Below are 20,996 nucleotides of genomic sequence, written 5' to 3'. Positions count from 1 at the left end.
CAAAACAATTTCTAGTCAGTTAGATTAATTTACAACAGAGCAATGGATAATAAATACCTGGGGTGTTTTAATGCGAAGCGAATTGATATAGCAAGTTTATACAAGCAACTTGATATAATGAATCAAGCTGACCTGATTATTTCTTGCAGAACAAACAAGGATTATCTCCTTTCAAGCATGACTTGGAACGTCCTCTTTGATCTTTTTTTGATCATATCCTTAGACAAGTACATTATGGTATGATGAAAGAATAAGAATCCGATCAGCTACTAAGAGGGGGGGTGAATCAGTAGATAGAAAAACTGATACTAACTTCACCAATCTCAAAATCAATCTCTCAAAGTAAACTTAGAACTATCAATGCAATATCACTGACAAGATAAAAACTGGTGCAGGGCACCCAAGACATACCTCAAACCCTTGAAGATCATTAGGTTTTAGTACAAGGTTAAAAGGGTGTAATCATGGTGTTGATCCTTTGGATCCACCTAATAATGTTTTTTGGTCCAACTTGTAAGGCTAAGAGTCCCAAAGGTACCTTAAGACAACCTTGGGTCTCATTAAACCAATAGGACCTTATAATAGGATGTAATAGGTGTTTTTTATGTTGTTTTAGTAAATAAATGACTTTAGAATAGATCCTAAACATGTTTGAATCTTGGAGGATGCAAATTGCCAAAGTTGCAAAATTGTCAAAAATGTTGTCAACAACTTTTGCAATATTGCTCCGAGAAGTTGCATTTTGGTTCCAATGGTCATAACCATTCAAAAAGGTGGTTAGATTCATTTTAAATGGTCTATGTAATCATGTGAAGCCTTCCATGTGAAGCTAAGAGTTTGTATGATAGTTTTGGTGGAAAATTGAATGAAAAACACTGAATTTCCTGAGCAATTTTCTTTTTCTGAGATAGTACGATCTAGTACAGAATGCCAAACCAAAACTCTAGGCATGGAATGTTAGTAAATTGAATTACCTCTCATTTTTCTATTTTAGGAGTTCACTTGGTGATCGGAGTATAGGTTTTGTCTTCATTTTGTTCAGACTGGTCTAGAAACCCTTAATTTCAGGGTTAGTGTAGAGATGGAGCCCTAACTTGTCTTTTCTCTAGTGTAATATCATAGCCACTTGTAAAATACAATTTAGGGTAGTGTATAGTAGTACCCTAAAGGATCTGGACTGGAGGAGTTCATCTATTGCCTCAACCACCAAGTCCTAGGCTAAATATCTCTATGTATTTAGCCTAAGCGATGAGACTATTGTGTGGACAGCCAGCCAAACAAGAAAGGTGACCAGTTTGATAGTGGGTCTTATTCATTTGGAGGTAGGAAAACCTAACCAAAGTGCTTCATTGGTCCTATGCAACCATTCCTTTATACTTACTTTGTTAACCAAGCCTAATTAGGCCTATTAAGTCTGTGAACATAGTAAGTGTTAGGGTATGCTGGAGTAGATTCAATTCCAAAACAGTATGTTAGACAAGGGTATCCAAAACAGTATGTGGTTTTTTTGTCTAGTCCTTTGGAAGTTTTGCAAGTTGTTTCCCATAAACCTACCAAAGATACCTACTAGGATCCTCTAGCCCTATAAGGGTTCTTAGCCTTGTGGAGGTCCCATAACCCAATTGGGGTTTTATTGTCCTTATGTTAGACATAAATAAACTATCCCAATCATCAGATTGAGGATTTGTGGACCGAAGGTTAGATTTCCATATTTTGGTCAAATTTGGGGAAAGTGTCTCTAAGACCCAGTTTTGGTTGGAGTTGTGTAAGGTCCCTAGAACCTATGGGAGAAGTGTGGGGTGTGAAACACACTTAGGATATTATTCCTTCCATCTAGGAAGCTATTGGACAACCTAGGAGTGATAAATCAATCTTTGGGTGTATAAACCAAGAAGTGGGCCCATTACTACATTTCTTGCGGAGTACTCTACATCAAAAACCCTCAAGATAAACCGGTTGATTGTTACAACAAATTAATAGTAAACAACTTCAAACTCATAAAAATCCAAATGTTTTTACTAACATAAGTAAAACTTCATTTCACAATGCTTCCGGTTATCATGATTTATCAAAGTGGATTAAGTAGTTAAGCAAATCAACCATAAGAACATAACCACAAAAACATTCACCACTTGACACAATATTTTTGAGGTGGAAAGACAAATGGGAAAAACCACGGTGAGATGAGACTCACAAGATAACTATCTGAACTCTTCTGAAGTTTGCCCTGTTAGGATCCTAGCCTATTAAAGCTTTACAAAAGTCATGTTAAGAACATATCATGTTAGGGATCACTCGGTTAAGGGAGGGATCACCCGGTTAAGGGATTGACTATAATGCCTTGTTAGAAGCAATACCCTATAAGGAGTAACCTCGGTAGAGGATTTGAAATCCAAGCTAATGATGAATACTAAGAGGGGGGGGTGAATTAGTATGCCAAAAATCTCTATACTTAAACACTTAAACAATTTAAAGATGAACTGGTAAAATAGTTTAACAGACAGACCGGTTATCACACATGCAAACCAAAATGTAAATAAAGAATTCACCCAAAAAAGCAATACAACCATAACACAAGATATTTGACGTGGAAACCCAAATGGGAAAAACCACGGTGAGATGGTACACACAAGTCACTATCTGTAGAGTAGAAACCAGACCGATTAAGGTCTTACAATGTTCTTCACCAGAACAGATCCTGTTAGGAATCTCAATCTCTGTTAGGAGATAAGTCCAATTAAAGACTACCTTGCTAGAGGATTTTAGATTCACAGAAGTGAACCACCTTGTTAGAGGATTTTACAAAAGGCTTTTGGGCCTACCCGGTTAAGGGCTACAGACTTGTCAAAGATGTGAGTAATCAACAAGTGTTTGATCTATCTAATAGCAAAGACTACTTGGTTAGATCTAGTATAGCTCATTGCTAATGCATTCCAGCATTACTTCAGTCTTCTCTATCTCTCTCTCAGTTACAACTTGATCTTCTCAGATAAGATCGCTCTTACAACAACTCAACAACCACTATAAACCCTAGTCACAACATAAACCCTTTTCCGCAACCACCTAAAACCCTAGACATGATGTCCTTTTAAAGGAATCTGATTTCATGTTGGTCCAATAGGATTACATTACAATTTCCTAGGTTCAATGAATCTAGACATACTTAGTAACATGACACAAGAAGCATCGTCAGTGTGTCGGCGCCATCAAACAATCAGTGGATTGGTAACTCATCACAAAATGTCGATTGGTAATTCATCACAGAGTATTACCAGTTCATACAAAATACCGGTTGCCAGTTTGACAAAAATGAAGACTGGTAAGAATGTGTTATGCCACTTTTCTCCCTCGTACCACTTGAGATCTACGAACCGCTTAGAGTCAACATGCTGCTTCAGACCGAGAAACACATTCTGCAAAATCACCAATAGTCTAAAGACTAGAATACAACATACCGGTTGGAACAGATACTGGTTGAGCTCTAGCTCATACATATAAAGGGGATCTCAAATACAAGTGTGTGTCCATCAATGACAATCACAACATAAACATCCAAAATGCCAACAATCTCCCCCTTTGGCATTGATGGCAACACTTAGGAAAATAAAATTTTGACATCTAAGTGTTTTACAACAAAAACATGCCATTAACAAAATTGCTCCCCCTAAGCATATACACTATCCCTTAATCAATACAATGTATAGCAAATTTGCATACAGAGCAAAAACATTGAGATATCAGAGCATATAGCATATAGCAAAATTTTAAAACTAGATACTTCTTCCTATTCTTCTCCAAAATAGATGGAGTACTTCTCCCCCTTTGCCAACAATGACAAAGTACCGCTGAACAACCCTGTTTCCATTTGATATTAAAATAATAAAAGTTTATGACAAAAATGAATAATACTTGTCAAAAACTGATTTATAGTCCTGCAAAAATTGTTTCATGGATAGAGACCAGGACTCAAGTAGGGAGGTGGCCACTTCTTTCTCTGTTTGCATCTGGGATACATTGTCCTCCATGGCATCAACTGTGCTCAGCTCCTGCGTAACTATCAAGGCATCTAGGTTCAGATAACACTTCTAAAGAATTTGTAGACGTGGAAGTAAAACCAGTTGTAGCTCCTGCAAATCTCTAGACTGTGTACTGATCTCTTGTTCCATTTTGGCTAACTGGATCTGAAACCAGTGAACGGTTTGCCCATAAGTTGCAAAGGAATCATAAGGTGGCTTAAATGTGCTCAAGTAAGATTGTAAGTCCATTTGAAGCTTTTGCTTTTGAGCTAGCACATCATCATAGAATAGATGGGGTTGACAGATTTTGCTTAGCAGCAGATTTCCCTCATCCAAAGCATCCCTTATATCCTTTTGGTCTTTCAGAAGTTCAGACCGGAGTTCATTCAACTTTCTCACCAGAGCAATGTTAAGAGCGTTTTGATGCTCTTTCTTGACATTTCACCAAAGCAATGTTTAGAGCCTTTTGATGCTCTTTCTTGACATTTGCCTCAGCTGCTTCTTCCAGGCTCTGCACCTGATCATCCACTACAGTACATAGTAGCTTAAGTTGTGCTAGTGATGATTCAGTGTTAGGAAGATTGGTACCGAGGATCAAACCGGTAAGGGTGTCTACAGCCGCTTGAATTATATCTTGCTCCTTTTTCCTTCATATGATTTCAAGGCGCTCTTGAGCAACCTTGATGTTGTGCATAAGCTCTAGTTCACTTGCAGAATCAAGATCGATAGGACTGGAGATATCAGCTAGTTTGGCTTGACTCTCGGTTGCCTTCAGAGTCTCCATCTGTGTGCTCTTCACCGCTTCCACTGCCTTGTCTGCTTCCTCCTTCTTCTTTTCTTGTTCCTTGTCTTCTTCTTCTTTCTTTTTCCTCTCTACTTCCTTCCTCTTCTCCTCTTCTTTCTCTTCCTCTTCCTTCTTCTTCTTTTCTTCTTCCTTCTGCTTTTCCTTTTCTTTATCTTCCTCTTCCTTCTTCTTCTTTTCCTCTTCCTTCTTCTTCTTCTCTTCTTCCTTCTTCTTCTTTTCTTCCTTATCCTCTTCTTCTTTCTTTTTCCTCTCATATTCTTGCTTCTTTTTCTCTTCATCTTTTCTTTTCTCCTCTTCCTCTTTTCTCTTCTCTTCCTCTTTCTACTTTTTCTCATCTTCATCCCTCTTCTTTTTCTCTTCCTGTTCCTTAGCCGCTTTCTATCTGTCCTCGGCTTGCTCACTGCCCTGTTTAGCTTGTTGCACCTGTTTTGTTCCCTCATAAGGTATGTCCTAAGTGACATCTTCTATGTCCAGTGCATCGACATCAATAGTGTTGATTGGTTCTTCAACTGGGTTTCCTTCTTCATCAAAAACTTCATCCTATTTGGAAATAACCGGTTCTTTCTCCGCTTGCAGGTTGGCCATACGTGCTTTGTGAGAATTGATAGCATAATCCATATGCTGATGAGTGTCTTTTTCAACATCATCAATTCTCCCCTCTAATAGCCAGAGTCTTCTTCTCCTTATGAAGAAGAGTCCTTTATTTTGGTCCAAAACATCAAATAATTCTGAGTTTGAGAGGTCAGGAAAGTATTGTGCAAATACTTTCTCCCTAATCTCCTGTTCTTTTTCAATGGCAATGCGCCATTTGTTATCTAATGATTTATATAAAGAATTTGGTGTCTGAGATTTAATCTTTGATGGCGACCGGTCATTTTTACACAAATAAATAATGATCTCCTAAAGTACTTCATCCTTCTCCTCACTATTAAAATCATCATAATAATCTACTAAATCATGTAGTAATTTTATCCTAATATTCTTTATTGTCCTTTGATAATGTGTCAAAGGTTTGTATGAGGAGATATCTATATTTACCAGTGCAGATGCTGCCGGTTCATTCTTCTTCATCTTCTTTGTCTATCTGGCCTTCTTTGGCATTTCATCAGACTCAGTCTCTTCAGAGTCTAGTTCATTTGACTTAGTCTTTCTTTTCCTTTCAAAGACTTTTGTCGGTGCCACTTCCAGTTTCTTCTTTGCAGGTGACCGCTTGGTCACTCTTGGAGTTACAGTAGTAGCTGATGCTGATGTTGCAGGCACTGCCTTTGCTTTCTTTGTTGTTGGTTCTTTTCCTTTCTTAATAGAGGGTTCCTCAGCCAATGCAATCCTCTCCAGATAGGTTCTGGTCCTCTTAGCCTTAGGATCAAGAGGCGAGGCAATAAGGGTTGAGGCATACCCTTCTAGCATATCATACATCACCTCATAGCCCATTGGCTCCACTTCTTCCATTCTAGGCTCAACAGCCTCCATTAGGCATTTGTCCACCTGGATGGTGAAACAGATGTCATCTTCATATTTCTTAACGATGTCACCTAAGATCCTCACCCTTTGACTCATCTTCCTTCTGAACTTGTCAAAATACTTGTTCAGCACATCAGGGTAACTGGTTCCAATGGCTTGAATGCTTTCCTTGATCTGTTTGGTTAGCAGTTGGTAAGGAGACCACTAGACATCTCCTACTCCAGGAAAGTAGCCTTGGAAATAGAAGAACAACCCAACCAATAGTTGTCCAAACTTGAATCGCATTGCATTATCCTGTTTAATCGACTTCAGATTAGACAGGAGTTGCCTCTGCATACCGATGCATAGGTCAAATGATCCATCCTCTTTAATCATCCGATAAGTGGCATTTACCGCTATAGCAGATACAGAATTAATCTTGTTGGTTGAGAATGTTCTGTAGCCTATCACCATGCACACGTACTTCACCAGATCATCCTTGATAGGATTAATTGTCATACCTTGTGAGTCACTTGTTGAACCGGTGAGCTTGGCCATTTCCATTTTGCTTATCGTTCTTAGGGCTGGCACTTCCCCTGTGTTGCAGAAACCAGTGACTGCATGAATTGCCTGAGGTGTGATATCATGCGTCCTCTCTAGGTACATCTTGTAACCATGGACTTTGCTCAAAACGATCCTAATATGATCCTCTGTAAAGTCTTCCAGAAAATATACTGCATTATGGAGTTTCTTCTTTTCTAAGATACTGTATTCTGATTTGATTTTCTTGTCCTTGCCGCAAAATAAACCTAACTAGGTGTGAATAGCTAAAGACCCTAGGTCTTCTATTTTGCAATCAATATAGTCAAAAATTCCCTCTTCTACTATTACTCCAGCCAGAACTTGTGATAAGGCATTATACTTTGACTTCCTTTGAATGAAACTTTCCGACTCAATGGATGTACTAGAACTTGTATGAGATGTGGCAGCCATTCTAAAGTATTTCAAGAACACAAAAAATACCTTTAAAATGCAAATTTAGGGCTTCCTGATTCTACTTCACTCCACTCTCTGTCGGTTGCCAAATCATCGCTTTGTGTTCTCCACAACCGTTTGCAAACTGGATTTGAATCTCCTTTAAGACTTGTCAATTTCTTGAAATCTTAGCTCAAATCTCCTTTTCTTCGCTCTGCACTTTGAAAAACTTTTCTTCGCTTGAAAACAAATAGTGGAAATGATTTGAAATATGCTTTTATACATGTCTCTCACCTATCGCCATTAATGCTCCTCTATTAGGGCGTAAACCCTAATTTGCCTTTTTTACCATTTTCGGTCTTCTACCAAGCAACAGGTATCACATACCGGTTAAGCTCTTTTACCGATGTAACCAGGGGTTCACAAACATTTCACCATTTGCTCCCCCTAAGCCTCTTTGGAGCTTAGTTTGACAGTTCTGATATTTCCACACTAGGTGCAGAAACCGGTTCCTCTTCCAACATTGTTGGTTTCTTCCTCCAGGTTTCGTTCATGTTCGCTTGAACTATTTCAACATCAATTTCTCCTTCCTGAGTGACCAGTATATCATCAGATATACTCTTTCTGCTTCTACAGAATCTTCCAATGTGACCCGGTTTGTTGCAATGATAGCAAACAATCCAGGTGCTCTCCAAGGTCCATTGTTCATGTTTCCATTCTTCCTTCTGCATGTAGCAGCAGTGTGACCATGTCCATGACAAATCCAACAGTTTTCTCTCCATCTAGTTGCCAGTTGATAACCATTGTTGCCTGACTAATAATTGTAAACATTAAATCAGTTAGGGTTTCAGTTCACAAAAGATTCCGGACCATCTCCTTGGGTCCTCTGAGGATATCTTCTAGTATTGTTCATGACAGACCTGCATTCAGATGCTCTATGCCCAAACTTGTTGCATGCATAACAAATACTATTGAACTTATTGTATCTAGGTACATTGTTGACAGAGTAAGGAAAATTATTGTAGGCTTTGCTCCTACATACATTAGCAGTGTGTCCTTCTTTATGATAGTTAAAGCAAACAGGTTTGAATTTTTGCTTACCTTTTCCTTTGAGTGTCAGTTGCTTCTTTGATGCTTCAGCATTTGTTCCTGAGGATTCTCCTTCCTCATGTCCAGAGAAACCAAGTCCATTAGTATTCTTTACCAGTCTAGATGACTCAAGCTTTTTCTCTAGCTTGATAGTACTTTTGCTAAACTTAGCAAGTATTTCCTTTGACTTAGAGAATTCTTTGGAAATAGCAGTATTTGTCTCTATTAGGCTTGCATTTTCAGAGATGGCTATGTTTAGTTCATCTTGTACTCCTTCTTTCTCCTTTTTTCTCTCATGAAGGTGAGCATTCAGTGCACTAATCTCTTGTTTCAACTTGGAGATCTCATGATCTTTTTCCTTTACCAGATCTTCAGCTTTCCTCTGCTTTTCAAGCTCTTGACTAAACCGGATAGTCAGTCCTTCCAACTCCTTTCTCAGATTGGAGTTTGAATCATTTATCTTATTTACTTTTGCAATCATGGCTTCCATATTTACTTCATCTTCAGACTATTTTCAGATAGCTCCATCAACTTCTCTGCATGTTCTCTCCTTTTTGCTTGAGATGCCTTGTATTTGACCATAAGATCATCATAGGCTTGCTCAGACTGAGTGAGCCATTAAGTTCTCTCAAGGTGTATTCCCCCATATCTCTTTCCAAGTGGTTAAACTTATAGAAAGGTAGGCTCTGATACCAATTGATGAATACTAAGAGGGGGGGTGAATTAGTATGCCAAAAATCTCTGTACTTGAACACTTAACAATCTGAAGATAAACCGGTAAAACAGTTTAACAGACAGACCAGTTATCACACATGCAAACCAAAATGCAAATAAAGCATTCACCCACAAAAGCAATGCAACCATAACACAAGATATTTGACGTGGAAACCCAAATGGGAAAAACCACGGTGAGATGGAACTCACAAGTCACTATCTACATAATAGAAACCAGACCGGTTAAGGTCAGACCGATTAAGGTCTTACAATGTTCTTCACCAGAATAGATCCTGTTAGGAATCTCAATCTCTGTTAGGAGATAAGTCCGATTAAAGACTACCTTGCTAGAGGATTTTAGATTCACAGAAGTGAACCACCTTGTTAGAGGATTTTACAAAAGGATTTTGGGCCTACCCAGTTAAGGGCTACAAACTTGTCAAAGATGTGAGTAATCAACAAGTGTTTGATCTATCTAATAGCACAGACTACTTGGTTAGATCCAGTATAGCTCACTGCTAATGCATTCCAGCATTACTTCAGTCTTCTCTATCTCTCTCTTAGTTACAACTTGATCTTCTCAGATAAGATCACTCTTACAACAACTCAACAACCACCGTAAACCCTAGTCACAACATAAACCCTTTTCTGCAACCACCTGAAACCCTAGACATGATGTCCTTTAAAAGGAATCTGATTTCATGTCGGTCCAATAGGATTACATTACAATTTCCTAGGTTCAATGAATCTAGACATACTTAGTAACACAACACAAGAAGCACCATCAAACAATCGGTAGATTGGTAACTCATCACAAAATGTTGGTTGGTAACTCGTCATAGAGTATTACCGGTTCATACAAAATACTGATTGCCAGTTTGACAAAAATGAAGACTGGTAAGAATGTGTTATGCCGCTTTTCTCCCTCATACTACTTGATACCTACAAACCGCTTGGGGTCAACATGTCGCTTCAGACCGGGAAACACATTCTGCAAAATCACCAGTAGTCTAAAGACTAGAATACAACATACCAGTTGGAATAGATACTGGTTGAGCTCTAGCTCATACATATAAAGGGGATCTCAAATACAAGTGTGTGTCCATCAATGACAATCACAACATAAACATCAAAAATGCCAACAGCTAATGGATCACCTGGTTAGAGGATTTGAATAGTACCAAGCTTATTAGAGCTAACCTAGTTAGGGGATTTCAATTTGTTGTAATTATTAGAAAATAATAGGAGTTTGTTGATCTGTTAGAATAGCACTACACTTGCTTGTTAAGATCCTTTTTATGCTCCTATCTACCTTTACTCAAACTGCAGATACATCATCTGGTTCGGCAACCACACACTCAACTAAAACTTTGCCAACTCTGAAACTAAACAACTCATCGACCTTATAAACAAATCAATTAGGTTGGTAACACAACAAAAAACTAATTCTCTCATAGAGATTACAAACAAGTCAGTTCAAGTATGACCATTGGATTACATAGCAATCTCTGCACATCAATCAAGAAAACCTTGATCACTCCTTGATCACCGCTTCATCGAACTTAGTAACTCATCATGCTCTTTGCATTACATGCATTATACTTGCTCATTCCCTAGACAAAAGACATTTCATCAATATGCCAAAATCACTTTGAAATTCTCTTCATACAATAATCATACGTGTCATAATCATTATCACTCATCATCATATCATAAACCAATATAACCAATCACCAAACTTAATCGGTTAGGGTTTATCAAATCAATAGGTAGGGTTTACCACTTCAACTCTCCAATACATAGCAATACTGGTTCACTCCACAAATTCTTCCTACCAGTTACAAAACATCATTACAACAATATCAACAATATCATTACCGGTTAATTGACATCAATGAGAACAACATATCATTAATACAATCTTCATGCAAATGCCAATAGTACATTCCTTAATAAGAGATAAACCACAAACAGCAAACAAAGAAAATAATCATGCTTCATCATAGCTTCTCTATTCATGGACATCCTTGAGTCACAAAGAGTACATAATTAGCAATAAAATCAAGACATAAACATTGAATCTTCTATGTCATTCACATGTTCTCATGGTCATTTAACTGATATAATCATATTAATGAATGATCATTGATAATCCATCATTACTTGTTGGTTTATTCCTCATATTTTGCGTTTCACGATTCAGTTGTTATAAAAGGCCTTGATCTTTGTTGCTTTGTTGCTCCTTATCTATTTCAAAACCCTAGGTGTTTTTGGTTTTTCTAAATTTTCCAAATGTTTTGGATTTTCAAAGATTTAAAAGATCACCTTAGCAAAAAGGAATTAGGACTTTGCCCCCAGAGGAAACAAAACTTTATTATGGGTGTATGAATTGATCAAGATCCAAACCATGGTGGGATATAATGTAAATATGATTGATTCTAATAAAATCTAAGACAGTGACTACGATAAGTATGTCAAAGATTGATAATTGTTGGTATGTTGCATATTTCCTGCCAACGGTTCAAAGAAATGAATGTGAAAGATGAAATGGATGAGCTAAGATAGATGGAAGAAATAGATGCAATAGGATGGATAGATGGTATAAGATGAATAGATGCGCAAAGTGATCTCATAGATGGAAGAACCCACTTTAGATAGTGTTTGTTTACGAGGTTTTCACTATCTAAATTTATTGCATTTTTTCCATCTTTTGATTTTTCTTTTGTTTTTGTTGTTTGTTGAGAGATTAAACATGTCTTGCCATCAATTGATAAAGATAAGACTAACAAAATCCAGTAGTCATGCTGATCTATGTCATTGTTTTGATTGTTTGATGATTGATAAGAATGTCTGGTTTCAAAGAGTGACTACCCCATATAAGACCGATCTGTCTGGTTTTGAGTGTACCTATCCATGTATAAGACATGTTTATGCTAATAGATTACAAGTGATGAATTGATTAACAAGACATATGATCATTTTGATTGCAGACTTTGAGAGTTTTCTTGTTGTTGATTTCATGGATGGGCCATGCGCTCATGCTTTGATTTTCTATTTTGTTCTTCTAGTTTTATTTTATTTTTAGTTTTAGTTTTTTTTTTTATAGTTTTTCTTTTTTATTGTTGGAGCTTTTTGGATTAGAAGAAAGATGTATTTGGTTGTCCCAATGTATAGCAAGAAAAGGAATGGATGATTGTTGAGTTGAAGATGAATGGGTGAAAGATGGATGCATTTTATTATGGAACATGAAGAGACATGTCAAGAGCTTTTTAAAATCATGGTTTTGTCCTTAGTTTTGATCAAGATCAAGGATGGAAAAGGGGATATGGATAGGAGAAACAAGATCATAGATAGTGATAGATGATGGAAGAAATGAATAGTTAGGATAGATGATATAGATTAGCATGAAGCAAGATCGTAGATAGCACTGTATGAATTTAGATAGGGTAATGGATACTAGAGGAAGGATAATGGGAGATGTGGTATGAAGAATAGAGTGGATGAAACTTTGACCCCAAGTATAGAGGTCTACATTTGTAAAGAGGTGATATGTTAGATTGTCATAGTATTTAGCATCACCTAAATAAGTGTTCCTGAACTTTTCAAAGATAGAGACCCAACCCACACTTAGAACCTCCGAAGAATTCAACCAAACATATCTAGCGACTAGGAAGCAAACTCAAAAGGGAAGAAGAATCCCAAACTGGATCAAGGTACTTAGTCTTTGATCACCCATGTGTGTGCAATTGAGTTCATTCTGGCTCATATGATCATTGTAATCTTCAGAATCCAACGTGGCTAGCCACATGCGCTACCCTGACTTCAAAAGCATCTTGGATAGGGCCTCACTGCTAGTCAACGTCCAAAGCTCCAACGAGGTTATCACTGTAATATCAAAAATATTGCTCCATTTCCAGCCAAGCATACATAGCCCCAATGGAGTTACTCGCATATTCCCAAGCATTTTGATATTTCATTTTTTTTCTGGATATTTCTTTTCCTGATCATGCTTTGGATCTTTTGATATTGTATTTTTATTTTCTTATTTTGATTGCATTGGCTTGTAAGTAATGAAACTTACATGGGTCTGATAAGTACAGTGGCGCTGAAGCAAGATTTTAGATTTTTCACTAGCCATGTCTTCAACTAAGAGATCACAATGATTATAGCAATTGATTAAGTGTATGAGATATAGTAATCAAAAGATGTCGATACCAAGATACGATAAGTGGTTCTTTTCTAGATTGAGTGTGTATCCCAACCAAAAGATAATGTTAAAGAGGAACAACCTTGGATTCTAAAGTGTATCATGAATAGATACCTAGGAAATGGATTGAACATGAGATTCGAGCATGGGCAAGCATGTGACAAAATGACACAAATGCCTATTTCACAGATGATGAATTTATGCAAAGGATTGAATGAAAGGGATGGGAGGATAGAAAAGGGTGTTGGATAATAGATAGAATGTTTGAAGATTTGTATGAGGATAGATGGAAATGTATTCCAAATAAGTGTTGGTACACAACTCAAGAAGTGATGAAGAGATGGAGGAAAATTTAATTTTGGGACATAAGAACCCAAAATAGATAAAGGAAATAATGGAAGAATAGTTTTGAAAAGATGTCTAGATAGATGTTTGAAAGAAGTTCAAAGATGTGTGCCTTTGTTAATCTTTCTTATGGATCATTGGAGGGAAGTAAGGACCCAAGATGGATGGAAGGGATGGAGAGTTTGACTTTAGAACGAAAGGACCTAAAATGGATTTGGAGGATGAAGAGTTTGACTTTGAAATGAAAGGACCTAAAATGGATTTGGAGGATGAAGAGTCTGACTTTGAAACAAAAGGACCTAATATGGATTTGGAGGATGAAGAGTTTCACTTTGGAATGAAAGGACCTAAAATAAATTTGGAGGATGAAGAGATTCCTTGATCTTGATCTTGACTTGGAGTAGGATAATTTGAGTTTGTTCTTTTCTCTTGATTTTGAATTAGATTAGTGAAGGAGATGGAAGGGATATCATTCTCTTGCTTAGGAAGTGGATGTTGAAGGGGACTATTCTCTTGAGATAAAAGGGGATCATTGTGGAAGGAATACCAAAATCCTATGGGTTCATCATAAGATTCTTGATAGGTGGGATCTTGATCAAAGATAGGACTTTTTTCATCTTGCATTTGTCTGGTTTTTTGTTGTTTTCTTAACTCTTCATGCCTTGCTCTAGTCAAAACTGGCATGCGAAAAATCTAGAGCTTTTGATATTTGGAAAATGACTCAATAAGTAATCAAAAGTGTAGGTAGATATGATAAATTGATTCTTTAACCCCTATTTATACTTTTTTTCAATGTGGTTTGTTGTTGCATAGCCCGTGTATGAGGAGGTTCTTCGTCAAACACAATTCCATGATTGTTTAGATAGTTGTGATAATGATATAAGAATGTTTTATTTTTCAACAAGATTTTGCGATTGATATACAAAAATATCCTCTTCTTCAAGATAGCCTTCCAAATTGGTTTTCTCTTCTTGAGGCGATATTGAAAAGCCATATAAGCATATAATGATTTTTAAGTTGTTTAATTCCAATGTGAATACAATTTTGATTTTGATATAACCTAGGTTCAAATAGGAATGATATATCCAAGACAATGAACACAGGTTGATATGATAAGTTTTGAGATAAAGGATTTGATGTATTCTTATAAGAAACTGATAGTAGTGATGATTTTGCACTTGAAATAGTTGAATGGATAACTTGTTGAGACTTTATGCTTATGAGACCTTTGGAAATAACCTATTAGATTGATAAACTTGATTGTTCGTCTAGTTTGAAGATCTATGATAGTTGAAGACAGTTCTACTTGAAAAAAAATATCTGAAACTAGTTTTGAAATTTTAGTTTGATATACAGAAGTACCCTCTATTGTAAATGCACTAAAACAATTGCGCTAACCTATAGGAAAAAAGTGTCATTTTGTTGTTTAAAAGTGTTGCTTTGTGTATGCAAAAGCGGGATCTTATGGAACAAAAATGTTATTTGATGGGCAAAAGCGCTAACCTAATGATCAAATGTGCTAACTTATGGGACAAAAGTGTTGTACTATTGCTTAAAAGTGTTGTCTTACTGTTCAAAAGTTTTGTTTTGTGACTCCAAAGTGTTGTTTTGCAAGGTAAATGCAGGATTCTGATTGTGTTAAAAGATTTTTCAATTTTTCTAGTAAGTTGTCAGATTTCTTCTCATTTCAAGATGATAATTTTTTCATATCTTTTACCATATTGAGCATGTTTGCAGAAACAAAAGACACAATGTTTGAAAAATAGAAAAGAACAAGCAAGCACAAATCCTATGGTACATCACAATAATAATTGATGCATCTCACATGGGGATTCCCTCGAGGCTACGCTATTTAGAGTAGATATTTAGATTCTTGACCCCACTAGCTCCACCCTTGGCACTCACTTCTTTGAGGCAGCCAAGCACCAGTTTCCATGAAAACTCCCCATGGCAAACTTCATATCTCTACTAAGAACCGTATGTGTGTGAGCCTCTTCAGAAGTCTGACCTCCTGCGCCAACAATTAGAAGGATTTTGGCAACTAGTACAAGTAGTTTTTAGTAAAGGCTTCTAGTCATGTGGCCATACATGCAGAACTTTCAGCTTTGTAAATATAGAAGGTTCCCATCCTATAGAGGTTATGATCCATAGGTTTTATGGGGAAACATAGTGTCAGTATGAACTTATCAGCACATGTTGTTTATGACTTTCATCACAAAAATGATTTATTTAGAGTGGATTGAAAGGACTCGGTATTAGCTTGTTTCCACTTGGGTCGTTCCCCTCTCACTGGCCCCCTCAAGGAAGCTTGGGAAGGAAGGCCCTCAAAAAATTACACATAAAAGAAAGTAGGTCTGGTTTTTTGATCATCATATGAGGGTGAGAGCATACTTACCTACTACTTCATCAAGCATGAAATACACAAGTTTATTTTTAGCCTTCTACAACCTATGTGCAACTACTTTAAAGAAGTCACTCAAAATGCAAGTTGCATGTTGTCGATTGTCCCCCTAGCTAAGGTAAATGAGCAAGATATGATGTATTACTCTCTAAAATAAAACTCCTAATTAACTATGTGAGGAAATGCATGAAATTTTCTTTAAAATAACCATGCACACAGATATGTTAGTAGTTTGAAATTTTCAATTCTTGGACATTAAAACCTACAAAAAAATTTATTAGTTGAGAATAAAAGTGCTATCTTTATCAAAGGTGTTGTCTTCCACCTCAAAAGCGTTGACCTAGGTGACAAATGCGTGAACCTGCGATTCAAAAGCACTACTTTATGGACTAAATGCATGAATTCGCAAACAAAAGCACTAACCTAAATTCCACATGTGTTAACCTGCAAAACAAAAGCACTAATCTGAGGATTAAATGTGTGAATTCACAAACAAAAGTGCTAACCTAAATGTCAAATGCATTATCCTGCGAGACAAAAACATTAATCTATTAAATGAATGCACTGTCAGAATTCATGCATGCATGAATCTAGATTATAAATTTGTTAAAATTATCTGTACAAGAACTAGATAGGATATTAGAAAGATATATGTGAGGCTTCATTCCCACAATGGGCGCAAAAAATGTGTCGACTTGAATTTCATCTTCAAAATACTACCTGCAGCATATTAGCTTCACAAAATACAAAGGAAATACTACAAGAAATCCAAACTCAACCAATGAAACTACATGAAATGAATATAAAATAAAAGCATTATTACCCTCATGATTTAAGTCTCATTGTGTCCTAACTCCACTATTCCTAGTTGCAGGTGATTTGCTCTTAGACAAGCATCGGTAGCTTCCAAGATGGCATATGAAGAATGGACTGATAGTTAACTAATACTATGATATGCAAATCATATTAAGCTACAATTCTATGAAAATGATTTATGCTCAAAAATCTAAAATGCTATTTGTTTCAAACTCAAACTCACGGATGCAAGATGAACACTCCTAGATGACTATATAGTTAGCTATTAGTCTATTTCTCTATTAGTTTTAAAATGTCTTAGGAGACCTCTTTTTTATAGATTTTTGAGTGCATGAGCTTAGGTGGCAGAGATCAACAATCATTATCAAATCTTGCAGATTGATTGGCTATGAGCAAGAAGTTGAAGGTTGAGAGAAAGGGGGAAGGAGAAGACAAGTGTCACTCATCTCACCTTGACTGAGTTGAAGACTTGAGAGGATATAGGATAGTTGGAGAAGATATAGGAATGAGAGGACAAGTGGACTCAATTCCTCATCAGATATAGGGATGTTAGAGAGAATATAGAAGAAGGTTAGGAAATATGTGTACATACACAATATTTCATTTATTTTGGAATTTGGAGATAAGTGGCTAATAAATGTTTTATTTATTTTAATTTTGTTGAATTAATTTAGCCACATGATGGATGAGTTGGAAAAGGAAAGATGAAGTGGACATGGAAGGATGAGTTGGAAAAGGGGTTAAATAATTTAAGAAATTATTTAATTAGTGAGACTATAGGATAGAAGAATAACCATTAAATATTAGATATTTAATTGATTGATTAGAGGAATAATCAAATATTAGATATTTAATTGATTGATTAGAGGAATAATTAAATATTAGATATTTAATTAACTGAATAGGAGAAAAGGATAAATGAATTAATTAATAAAATATTTTAATTTAATTAATTAATAGAAGGACATGAAATGAATTAAATAAATTAATCTTTTCAAATTAACTATTTAATAGAAGAATAATTATTAAATAAATATTAAATATTTATTTAATTGCTCATAGCCATTTTTATGTGTATACAGTAATGAATGCAGGTCAAGTTATCATGGTGGTAGAAAACCTGATGTGGATGATGAAGATAATTTGATGGAATTCGAAGCTCTATTAGCAAAAAGACTTCCTAGAGGCACTGGTAAGTACAAAGGCAAGCTTCCTCTTAAGTGTTTCTCTTGTAACAAGATAGGACATATAGCTCCAAACTGTCCTAATAGTGATGAAATGAAAAAGTTTAAGAAATATAAGGGAAAAGGAAAGAAACGGTTTTATGTTGCAGTGGATGAAGGTGTTACTAATGTGGAATCTGAGGATGAAGACAATGAAGAGATTTTTTTTTGTTGTTGTTAAGGAAGATCTGTCTGATAAGAAGGCTTTAGTATCTCACATTGACAAAAGTGATGAATGAATTATTCATAGTGGTTTCTCACACCACATGATTGGTGATAAGAACAAGTTTATTTTTCTTGAAGAATTTGATGGTGGTGTTGTAAGATTTGGAAACAATTCACCTTGTATGGTAAAAGGTAAAGGTTCTATCTCTTTGAATGGTAAAAGTAATTGTCATGATGTATATTGGGTTGTGTAGCATCATAATATTATGATCTTGAAATTTTCAACCACATTTGGGTCTTCACATTGGTGAAACGAATTGCTAAGCCTGATTGGAGACCCGAGACATGCTCACACTACCCGAAAACTACATTTCCTTGCACCCCACACTCTCCTTTGCTTCTTTCATTCCTGGATAAGAGAAAGATAGGGATGTGGCACCCCTATCCCCCCTCGAATAGGGGCATGGCACCCTTGCCCTTGCCCTATTTTTGGCCCCCTCTGCATTTATCTTTCATTGAGCTTTGCAATTTTGAAGCGGGAAAAGTTTCCCTATGTCGGCCTATGATGACAAATCAGTCAATTAACCCTAATTGGAAGATATATAAGATGCATTCCTCACTCCTATTATTGATAAGCGATAATTAGATAAGTTCAATAAGCATACATGACATGGAAATTGTGATCCTAAGAAAAATCAAGCATTCAAGCATTCAAGTATTCCTTTCAAGCATTGAGCATTCTCAAGTCTCCTTTCAAGGATAGGTGTTGCATTCAAGTCAAGGATTTAACCATTGAAGAGGAGATCTCTTTCATCATTCAATTCTACACAAGAAACTCTATATACATTTCAATTGCACACTCCCTTAAGGTGAACTCTATTTTAGTCTTTCATTTACATTTACTTGCAAGTACTACTTTACATCATTTGGTTAATTCCAAAATTGGGGTTTGACCTGGAGGCAAACCCCCAATCCCAACCCCTTTTCCTCTCTTTTCTAGTGTGTAGGTTGTAGGTGCGCAGCTGTATTTGTAGATTTGGACTTCATTCTTAGAGGCAGAAAAACCCTTTTCGGCATGCGGATTTTTCGGAAGACCGTGTGCAATTTCAACACAGTCCCGACAACTTTCACTCAAATTTGTAGGGGAGCTTTGTCTTGACATTTTACTACCGATTTTAGGTACACAGCTTCATCTCGCATTCCTATCTCAAGTTATAGTCATTTCTTTGTCTCTTTTACACTTAGTCTTAAATCACATAATTCAACCTTTTATGTTCTAAAAGAGGGGTTGTTTTTACTTTCCAAATTCATTGTCAATTCACTTAGCATTCAATCTCTTCCTATTGAGATTGGATCTAGTGAATTCTTGCCCCCTCTTTTAACGTAATGTGTGTAAAAAGGTTAAGGAGAATCTTTTGTGAAAATTTCACTCCTTCTCTTGAAGAGAGAAAAGCTTTCCTCTTGATTTCTCCATCACCCTCTTTCACCAGCATTACATTTTGGTGAACCCAATGTCTTACATGCTTGGCATTTCAAATCATTGCATAATTTTCATTTACATGTTTAATTTTAGCACAAATTTACAAAACTTAGTGGTTAATTCAATCAAAACCCTAGTTTTCAAAAAATTGGAATTGAACTTGTGTCTTGTAAAAAATTTCTTTAGATCTAAAAATTTCTTTGCTTGAAAAATTCAATTTCATCATTATCTTGTTCAATTTGCAAATTCAAATTTACAAAATTAAGTGGTTAGTTATCAAAACTCTAATTTTCAATAATCAAATTAAACTTGTGCAAAAATTGAATTCACATTCAATTTTCAAATTTAGGACTATTTTTAGATTTGTCTTCTTGTTTAAAATTCAAAATTTCAATTTCCCTCCCTTTTCCAAAATTCAATATTTTAAAATTAAGTGGTTAGGTCCTAAAACCCTAATTTTCAAAATTAGTTGGATTTTGTGCAAATTTCAATCATTTTTAGTTTTCTAAACATTATTTAAGGTGGCCTTATCCATTAGGTTTGACCTTTTTCAAATTTGCAATTCAATTTCTTATCTTTTTCAAAACCCTAATAGGGTCCTATTTTCGCATTCAAACCTTAATTTTGTCTATCTAAACTTCATAGAATCAACCAATTTTGGGGGGTCAGCTTTAAATCATCATAACTTTCATCCCTGAAAATTTCTGAAAAAGTTGGGAGGACCGTGTGCACTTTCAACAAGGTCCCTAGCTTTTTTCCTGAAATTTTGGGAGACTGTTATGACTATATTTAATTGCTTAAATCCAGAAAATTGGATGATTTTCTTGAATTTTTCTCTCTCAAAAATAAAAAATATTTCCTAATTTCAATATCACAACTTTCAAGGAGAAATTTGAAATTAAGTGGTTGACTATAATCTGCCCTGATTTTAAAAATTCAAATTTAGCAAATTTAATTTTGACATTTAAGTGGTATTCCATTGGCCCTAATTTTAATTCTCAATTTCTTAAATTATTTTGGAAATTGTGTCATTCCTCCTTTCAACAAATTTCAAATTGTGTAATCATAATTTCCTTGAAGTTTGCATTAATTCAAAATTCAAATTCCAAATTCAAATTTTCCCTCTAGTGCATGATTTTTACCACTATTAGTCCTACCTATACTATCCCCGTTAGACGAAGCATTGGAATTAAGGCTTCCCAAGCTTTAATTACTGAGGAGATGGAGCCTAATTTGGGTGACTTCTTCAATGAGGATAATGCTAAATCTTCCCATCCTAATAACATCTATGGTTATCCAATTGATGATTCCAATGATGAA

Source organism: Cryptomeria japonica, chromosome 2 (assembly GCF_030272615.1).
Source record: "Cryptomeria japonica chromosome 2, Sugi_1.0, whole genome shotgun sequence".
NCBI lineage: Eukaryota > Viridiplantae > Streptophyta > Pinopsida > Cupressales > Cupressaceae > Cryptomeria > Cryptomeria japonica.
Note: the sequence above shows the minus strand (reverse complement) of the source record.